The 9172-nt window shown below is 47.6% G+C and overlaps 1 protein-coding gene across 2 annotated transcripts in view; it reads right to left on the reverse strand.

Moving 5' to 3' along the window:
• Kcns3 (potassium voltage-gated channel modifier subfamily S member 3) overlaps positions 1-6333 on the reverse strand; it is a 47171-nt gene extending 40838 nt beyond the window's left edge. For both annotated transcript variants that reach the window (XM_027424638.2, XM_027424637.2), the window contains exon 1: positions 5943-6333. The gene's annotated coding sequence lies outside the window, so the exon portion shown is untranslated. The remainder of the gene's footprint in view (positions 1-5942) is intronic.
• Positions 6334-9172: the final 2839 nt, after the last annotated feature.

The raw sequence follows: 9172 nt of genomic DNA on the forward strand, positions 1-9172 counted from the left end.
TAGCACTCAATTCTCAGCTTAGGATTCTCTTGCCCCAATCCTTCCTAAATGAATTCCTATCCATCCCTAAGTATGAAATGTCTTCTCTTCAGTGGTCTCATGAAGTCCCTACACTTATAAAACCATCATCATAGAAACCCACAAGACAACCACTGCCTGGTGTGTGTGATTTATTGACCTCAAAGACCAGGATGCAGGAACTTCCTTGCCAGAACCCGAGCATCTTCATGATGCCAATGCACAAGCCACAGCCTTTAACCACAAAGTCTCCCATCTCTTTGGCCAATTATAATTTGTACATCAAATAAATCATAGGGAATACTTTTACGTTTACCTTGGCACATGAATCAGATTTTAAGAAAGCCAGACTTTTCCATAGCAGAAAAAAGTAAAAAGACGTAAGCATACCCAAGCTCCCAGATTCAGTCTGCTGGCTGCTTAATCACAGCACTGGAGAGGCAGAAGTGGGTATATCTCTGAGTTTGAGGCCAGCCTAGCTTACATATCAATTTCCAGGACAGCTAGGGCTACATAGAGAGACCCTGTTGAAGAAAACAGAAGAATGAGGAACAGGAGGAAAAGCAATAGAAGGAGGAGGAGGAAGGAGGAGGTAGAAGACACAGCAAATGAATTAAATGATTCTTTGTATCTATTTCAGTTCTATGGCCCTAACTCACTCTTAATACCTGTGACTTTAAATTGTTCACTGAGAGTCCTGTCTTTAAGGAACAGCGGGATAATGGTGACATTCATGATTGACCTTCAGGTCAGCAGCCCTTGCTAACCATGATGTGATGTTTAGTTTAATTTTATATGTCAACTTGACTGGATTCCTGGATACCCAGATATTTAGTCACATGGTATTTCCAGCATTTCCATGGGGGGTTTGAATAAAATTAACATTCAAACTGGGAACAAATTGCCATCCATAGTGTGTTGACCTCATCAAATTAGCTTAATGTCTGTCTCTCCCTATGCATGTGCACACACACATATACACACACCTGCCTTCTCTCTTTCGTACCTGTCACCTTTACCACAGTATACCCAGCTCCTAGCATAGTATACAATAGGCAGGTACTCAAATTCTTGTAGATCAGATATCTGACCAAATAAATTAATCATGAGCTTTAATGAGCATCTAGTAGGTGCTCTGCTGACAGTAAACAGGACATTTCATTCATTTGGAAGGTACCCAAGCTCACTGAAGCCAGCTGCTATAAACACTGATTGCTTAATTGTAGCACTGTTGGCTAAAAGCAAGCAGACCATAAGCCTTTATCATTCAACACTTGTGCAATTAAAGACAATATTTATACAGTATCTCCTCCAAGAAAACCATGGTTTAAGGCTGTGCTGGATCCGAAGAAAGTGAGACAACCCTTACCCCAAACAAAGAAGAAAAAAACACTACCATCGAGGCTAGTGACTATTTTTAGGTTATTAAAGATCACTTTTATAATGGGCTCATCCTTCGAAGTTTCAATACATGATGAAGAGAAATAATAGTCAGGACCTGGAAGTTCCAAATCAGATTTTGTATATCATTACACATTCTAAGCATTTTACTGCGCTCACCCTAACTCCTATTCCCTCCTTGCTTCCTGCAATAGCAAATCCTTGAAAAAGGAAAATAACAAAAACACATTGTCTTAGTCCTCTCCTATTTACTACTCCCCTCACATTGTCCCCACTGAGCACCATGACAAAGGTCAGAATGTAAACTTGGCTTCGGGGATGAAAATGTCACTCAGTTGGTGGAATATTCACCTAGCATACACAAAATCAGGATTTGATTTCCCAGCTCTTCATAACTGGAGCGTGGTGATGCTTGTCTCTCATTCCAGCACTCAGAAGGTGAAGGCAGGAAGTTCAGGAGTTTGAAGTTGTGGTCAGCTATATAGTATGTTTGGGGTCTGTCTGAGATACTTAAGACCCTGTCTCAAAAACAAAAGGAAAGAAAATTGAAAAAAAAGTTGGCTTCAGAATAAAATTCAAATTCAGTCACCTCTAAGGACTCTCCATTAGAGATAAGAAAAAAGGTGGGGTAGAAAGATCCTGGTTTGGAATGAGGAGAGCCCTGGCTGTGTTGATGTGCAAGGTTTGTCTCCTCCATCCTAACATCTCTACCCTGTCATGATTTATTATAATCAAGATGCCTTGAGGACTTTGATGAGACAAGCCTAAGGTTAGGGAATGTAGCTGTCACTGTTACTCTAACCGGGTATTACATAGTTAGTATCCTGAGTTGCCCTACTTTGCGCATATTTACCTTGAGTCTCCAAAATCCACAAAGAACACATCTCAGATGCCACCTGCCTCAGTGCCCGCAGCTCTGAATTTAATGATTTTGATTCAGGGATAAAGTAGTCTATGGTTATTCTAGGTTTCCAATATCATATATTATCTGGAAACAACCGTGATGTTTGCCTAACTGGTGATTTTTTGAAGTCCTGCTTTCCTTTCCATCCAAGTCAGCCAGTCAGAAGTCCATTGAGAAACTGATTCAGAAAGACAAGAGCTTTTAAATTCTAATCTTCAAGGTCCCTCTTAAAATTGAGACACAGAACATGAAATCACTTGATAACCACAGGCCTCCTCTACCGGTCACTTCACCAAACTCAGTCTGAGATCCCCACCACAGGGAAGGTACAGCTCAGGATCCTAGGGTCTAGACACAGGGTGCTGAACCTCACCGGGGCTCAATAAGCAGGCTGCTGTGCACAGACTTCCGGCTTTACATTTTCCTGGCTGGGTGGCTTTGTCTCTCCCTTCTTATGTAAAACAGGGCAACGATTAAAGCCTAGCTCCTATGGTTGTCCTTGGAATGGAAGGAGTTAACACATGTAAAAAGACTTTATCGTTTAGTGCTTAGTACAGGGAACAATATTAGCAATCTAAATCTCTGGAGCTAAACAGAAGGATGTAGACAAGTGACCTCTGCCAAGGAGCCACAAAGAAACACTCACGGGGGTTGGTAGTCTTTTCTCTTTGACTGATGTCTCCTTATACATATTTCACACAAGAGGGCTGGGTACATAGTAGAGTGCTTGCCTGGCATACCGGAAGCCCTGGGTAGAACTCCAGCACCATAAAAACAAGACATGGTAGCATGCATCTGAAATTCCAGTACTCAGAGGTCAGTCATAAGTTCAAGGTCATCTTTGACTATATAATGAATTTGAGACTAGACTGGACTACATGAGACCCTGCCTCAAAGTTTTAAAAGGATTTTAGAAAAGATACATCTCCCTAGTGACACTCTAAGGGTCCACCACCCTGGTGCCTGCTTCTTCCTCTCTGCCTGAACCTTTCCTAGACAGCTATCCTTCCCTCCTAGTGAAGTCTCAGGCCTCCATCTGGCTGGCCTCCCTCAGACTGCGGAAGCACCTAGAGGACTCCCATGCACTGCAAACTCCCACATCAAGACCACAGGGAAATAAAGAATGCAAGCCTTACATCTTCACATGAGAAAATCCCCAGAAAAGCACCTAGAGAGTATCCAGCCAATATCTGTAGGCAGCCAATAAATGTTATCTATTTAAAATGTTATCTATTTTAAAAGGAAGAGTAGGAAAGCCCTAGGGCACCTGCTTTCCCTAAGCTAACACACATTCCGACACCACATGCCACACCAGAGCAGACTGGAGTCTGTGGAAGAACAGAGAGATGCTATGCTATTTCTGTAAAGGGAAGACTTCATCAGACAGAGGGGACAGGAATCTCCTTCTCTCCCCTTCCAAAAGAGAAAGGGGGAGGAGGAAGACCCTTAGTTGGGGCTTAGCTGGCAAACCCAAACGTGATAGTTACTTTTAACTGTCAATTTGTCAGATCTAGAATCACCTGGGAGCAGGGCCTCTGAGAATGACTGTGAAAGGTCATTTCAATTACATTCATTAATGAGGGATGACCTGTCCCCTGGGGACAGCGCTATTCCCTGGTCTTGGGGTCCTGGACTGAATGAGAAACCAAATAGCAGAACACTGGTATACATGTATTAACCTATTTCTCTTTGCTCTTGACTGTGAATACAATGTGACAAATTCTCTCAGTCTCAGGCTATTGTGATTTCACCACGATGGACTAGAACTATAAGCCATATACACTTTCAAGTTGTTTTGTTATTGTAATTTATCACAGTATGATGAGAAAAGAGCTAAAACACCAAAACTGCACATGAGGTTTCTTTTATTTTAACATTGCTGAGCAAATCCAAGACAGCTTTGGACTTCCCAACTTGCTCTCCTAGGCAAACCACACACCTAGGCTGCCTTCACTGATGGTTGTGTTTAAGCAGTGTTGGCTCCCACACAAAACCCCATCAGTTTCCTTAGCATGCTCACAATTTGCTTTATACTCAGAGATCTTAATCGCTCCAGTATAACGTTCTCCTCTCCATCCTAACACTGATAACTTCTAGTCCTGAAATGACAAACTGTGTAAGGGAAGAAGGAAAGCAACTGCGAGGAAGGAGAAAAACAAGACTAACTCTAGCATCCTTCACTGTGACTGGCCACGTGCACAATGAATGAATCAGTCTCCTCGGAAGAGCTCAGGACCCAGGGAAATAGTTCAAGAACAAGATCAGCAGACATTCTTGCAAACCAGTACCTTTGTCAGGAGGCAAAGTGCAGGGGAATGCTTGCTTCCTGTTTACCTGGGCAGGTATTTGCAAGAAGTCTAGAGGGGTAACACACAGCCCTAAACCGACGGTTATGCAAATAGTATAAGCAAATAAATGCAAAGAGTGGGAAGGTTTCTGTCTAGTTTCCCTCCTCACCTGTCTCACTGCCTTCAGCAGACAAAGTGAAAGAGAAAACTCAACAGCTTGGAAGAACCACAAATCCACTCTCCCTGTAGAACCAGAAGGAACACCTACGCCCCTCTCTTTAAACACCAGGGCCCCCAAGTCACTCTCACGGTGTGGGGAATTCTTGGCAGAATTCTGTCCTTGCCAAAGGCCGCTCAAATTAAGCTATCACCTTGGTCTTTCCAGACGAGACAGGTGTAAGGAAGGGGGAAACCAAGAACGTAAAGGGTGCTCCTATCCTAAATCGGAGGGGTACAAGGGGACATAAGCTCTGCAATGCGAAAGGCGCCCTAGCCAGGCTCGCCGCGGCCCCTGCCGGCAGGTCTGGCTCGTTCCAGGCACCTCCTGAGGGCTGATAGGAGCCACCAGCAAGGATGAAAGAAATTTAAGAGTTCCTGACCCTGCGGGCCCACCTCGCGCCACTACTGCAGATTCAATTGCGAAAACTCTGGAGACCATTCCACATGGGCCCAGTGACTCCCTAGGCGCCCCACCAAGAGCGCACTGACTGTCCCCAAGCGCAGCGCTGCACCAGGGCAAAAGCCCTGGGTACTCTCTTGCTTGCAACTGTCGCGGGGCTTGCAACACTGCAGGGCAGAGGGAAGGGGGGAAATGGCAGAGAAGGCGGAGCAGGAGGCCCGGGAAACACTAACATTTGCCAGGAAAGCACCTCCTCCCGAGAAAGGAAAGGATGGGCCTCCTGGCTTAGGGAACGCCCCGGGGATGCCCCCCACGCGAGGTGCCGCCTTTCCCTGCCTCACCCATTCTCTGGCCTCTAGTCGGTCCTCCACTTCACCTCCTACCCCAAAAGCTGGCCCTAGATCCCTTCCGCAGGAGTCCAAAGAAACCCACACTCGGTTCGGGCAGTCTGCAGCTTGCGCAACAGGCAGAGCCCGGGCTCCAGCGACGGCGGGCTCCCAGCTCCGGGACTGACGGATGGGGAGGAAGCCGCAAGCCAGGCGCCCAGCTGGATGCAAAGTCCCTAGTCAACACAGACCTGTGAGGTCGTGCACCCGAGACCTGAGCCACCAGGGACTGGAACAGCAAAAGGTGGGGGAAGGTACAATAAAGTTGAGGGGTCGCGTGGAGAAGTGTCACGGGCGCACGGGAAGGTGGGAAACCGAGCAGGTACCTGCAGGAGTCTCGAGTCCTGGAGCGTCTGGCTAGCTGGGCTCTACGACGCCGTCTGCCCGCGCTGCAGGAATCCGGCCTCACCGCGCGGCCCCGCGCCCGCCGCCGCGGCGGCAGGAGAGCGGGTTAGCCCGCGCGGTCGCTGAGTCCGCGGATCCCGCCTGGCCGCAGCTGGGCGCCTAGAGAGGCAGGCGGGACCGGGCGGGGCCAACCTCTCAGTCAACGCCCCGCTGCTCTGCGCTCCTCCCGCCGCCTGGCGTCCAGCTCTCCGCCAGGGTTCCAACGGCCCAGGGCGCGGCGCGGCGCTCCCGCGCGGACAGATGTGGATTAAGGGTGTCCCACCGCGAGCCACATGCGCCGATAATTGGACCCAGACACAGCAGCGCGGGACTTGCATTGCGATTCAGGCCCAAGTGCAGAGTCACCTCGGGAGTGTCCCGCCCTGCCCCAGAGGGAGTCAAGGTCACGTCCCACGCCTCCCACCTTGCGCAAGCCAGGGAGAGATCCGCAGTCCAGCCGAAAAAAAATGACATCTCCCGTGGCCCGAGCAAAATGCCTCTCTAAAGTCACTGCCAAAGGAACACTTTGCAAAATTGCCGGGGTTTTCTTGAGCTGTCACGAGGCCCCAACTTGTTTTACAACAAAGTGTGAAGGAGGAAACGACCCCATTTCTGCCACTGTTTGCCACCACCCGCTCCCTGAAGACCCATGCACAGTGTGGAATGAGACGATTTGTTTCTTTCCTCGACTTACCAAATCAGAAGAGATGGCTGGACACATACACCAAGCATATGCACATCATATGGAGAAAGGAAAGGAACTGAGTGGAAAGAGGAGAGAGGGAGAGGGAGTCACCGGGAGATGGCTCCGGCCAGGGTTGAATTAACAACCAAGGACCTCTGCAAAGGCAGCGCGTGGTCCAGAAGACACGCCTGGCCTCTCCGCACTGGCACTGAGCGAAAACACAACCGACAGCCCGGAAGAGAAATGGGACGCGTGGGGACCCACCCCCGCGCTCCCCCTCCCGCCCCCAAACTGCAGATTTTTAAGTTGTGCAGATATGCAACCGTTCCTCAAAGCCAGATGCTCAGAGTTGTAGGCGCCCAGTGTTCTCAGGGTTCCCACCAGACATCACAAGCTCTGCTGGCTGCTCCCAGCCCAACGCCCCTAACCCAGACTTAGTGCCAATCACTTTAGACAGGCACCTATCAAAACCAGGCCAATGAGACAAGAGGGATCCACACAGAAGAAGAAAGATGTTTTTTTATGACTTCTTGGAATCACCCTGTGGTGTCTGTGGGCTTTCTCCTAGTTCTTTCTTTGTCCATCAAAACCCACACTGAGAGTCAGTGGGAAAAGAGTACTAGGTTCAAGGACCAGGAGCCTACATCTTATTTTTTATTATTATTACATTGTATTTAACTGTATGTATATGTGTGGGTGCATTCACACCTTAGCATGTGGAAGGGGGACTCAGAGAACAACTTTCAGGAGTTGGTCCCCTACTTCCTGTGGATTGAACTCAGATGGTCAGCCTTGGTGGCAAGTGGCTTTGCCCACTGAGTCATCTCGTCTCACTAGCCCTTGATGCCTGTATCTTCAAAAAAGGTCTGGCCCGTATGAGAGGGTCCCAAGCAGCTGGCAGAAGACACTGAAGACCCTGAAGAACCTGGCTCAGAGAAGGCAAAATGAGGCACAATAGATCCTATTTGGACCTCTGTCCTTAATACTTCATTGTTTGGTCCCCTCAAGCCTGCCCCTCTGGAATCACAGAAAACCCAAGGCATTTGTCTACTCTGCTCTTTGCACGTGTCTATGGAAGGTAATTTTCATAAACAATTTATCATCTTTAATCTAAGATCTAAATCATTCTAAATGTTTGCAGTATATTAGTATCATAGAGTCAATGCTCCCGGGTCTCCCCCAGCAATTAACTACTTGGGCATTTCCAAAGCACAAAGTTTATCCCACAAGTCCAGCCTTGTTTGCCTCAGAAGGACAAGGACATATCGTCAGTCTGTAGCCTGTAAAGGCACCTGTAGTGCCGAGAGGGCAGTGAGTCCTTCTCCTGCAGTCTGGGTGGCACCAGTGAATAGAAGAAGTGGCACAATTAGACACTGCCCTGAAAGGAGCCAGGAACGGAAATGGTATGCATGCTAGAGCAAGGTGTGTGTGGGGGGGGGGGATCGCCAGTCTGAGTCAGTGTGGTCTGCCACTCTCATCTTCCTGAATCCCATAGGGAGTCACATGGTCCTTCAGTGCTGGTTTGTCACTTATATAGGAAATTCCTTCCTCACCTGGTGCTCAAATAAAGTACATAAAGAAAGAGGAAAACACATTTGCTTCAGAAAGTTTATGCAAATTCTCATTCTCTCTCTCTCTATCTATCTATCTATCTATCTCTATCTCCCCCATTTCATGAACTAATATATTCACATCCTTCCTCCACCCCACCCAAACCTATCCTTGATTTTTCATTTTCGAAGTCCAAATGGCAGAAAACCAACTTGACACCACCCTGAAGGTAAGATGGTACCAGTTCATCTCTTAAGTGGGGACAGGTCTGTGGGTAAGAGTGAAGATGCCCTCATCTCAGGCACAGGGAGCACATGTATATTGGTAACAATGGTCAACATGTGTTGAGTTGGTGCCTCTTACTTATGTCCTCTCTTTACCCTGCAGCATGAATGTCACTATAGCCAATGGGAGTGCATAAAACATCTCCCCCAAACCACCAGGCTTTTGGGGTCTTCCTGCTTCAGTGATGCCCTAGTCCCAACTGCCCAGTCCTTCACTCCACAGATAGCTGATTCAATGCCATTAACAATTAAGAACCCCCAAGGGGTTGCTTCTCCCTCATGGGTTATAAATCTCCTCTCCACCAGACCCCAGCACCCTGTGCTTCCCCACTGCTCAGCCCCTAACATGCTGGCTTTTAACTGTCTATCTTCCACTAGTTAAGGAGCTCCTTGGTAACCACGTTTCGGGGACTTTCTGTAGGATCTCCTTGTTTGTGCAGTGAATGACTGAAGGCTCTGTCTCGGGGCCTACAAGTTCCATCTGCTTCTCGTGGGTACTTAAATCTTTTGTTTCTATGCTGTCTTTTGCCAGGTAGGAAGAAAACATGAGCCATCATAACTCTTGTTTTGCTTGGTTGCTGGGAAGCTTGGAACTAAATTTATATAAATTAAATTTAGCTCTTAATTAGCTGAAGTGTTCTTGCTCCAAATG

Source organism: Cricetulus griseus, chromosome 7 (genome assembly GCF_003668045.3).
Source record: "Cricetulus griseus strain 17A/GY chromosome 7, alternate assembly CriGri-PICRH-1.0, whole genome shotgun sequence".
NCBI classification, from domain to species: domain Eukaryota; kingdom Metazoa; phylum Chordata; class Mammalia; order Rodentia; family Cricetidae; genus Cricetulus; species Cricetulus griseus.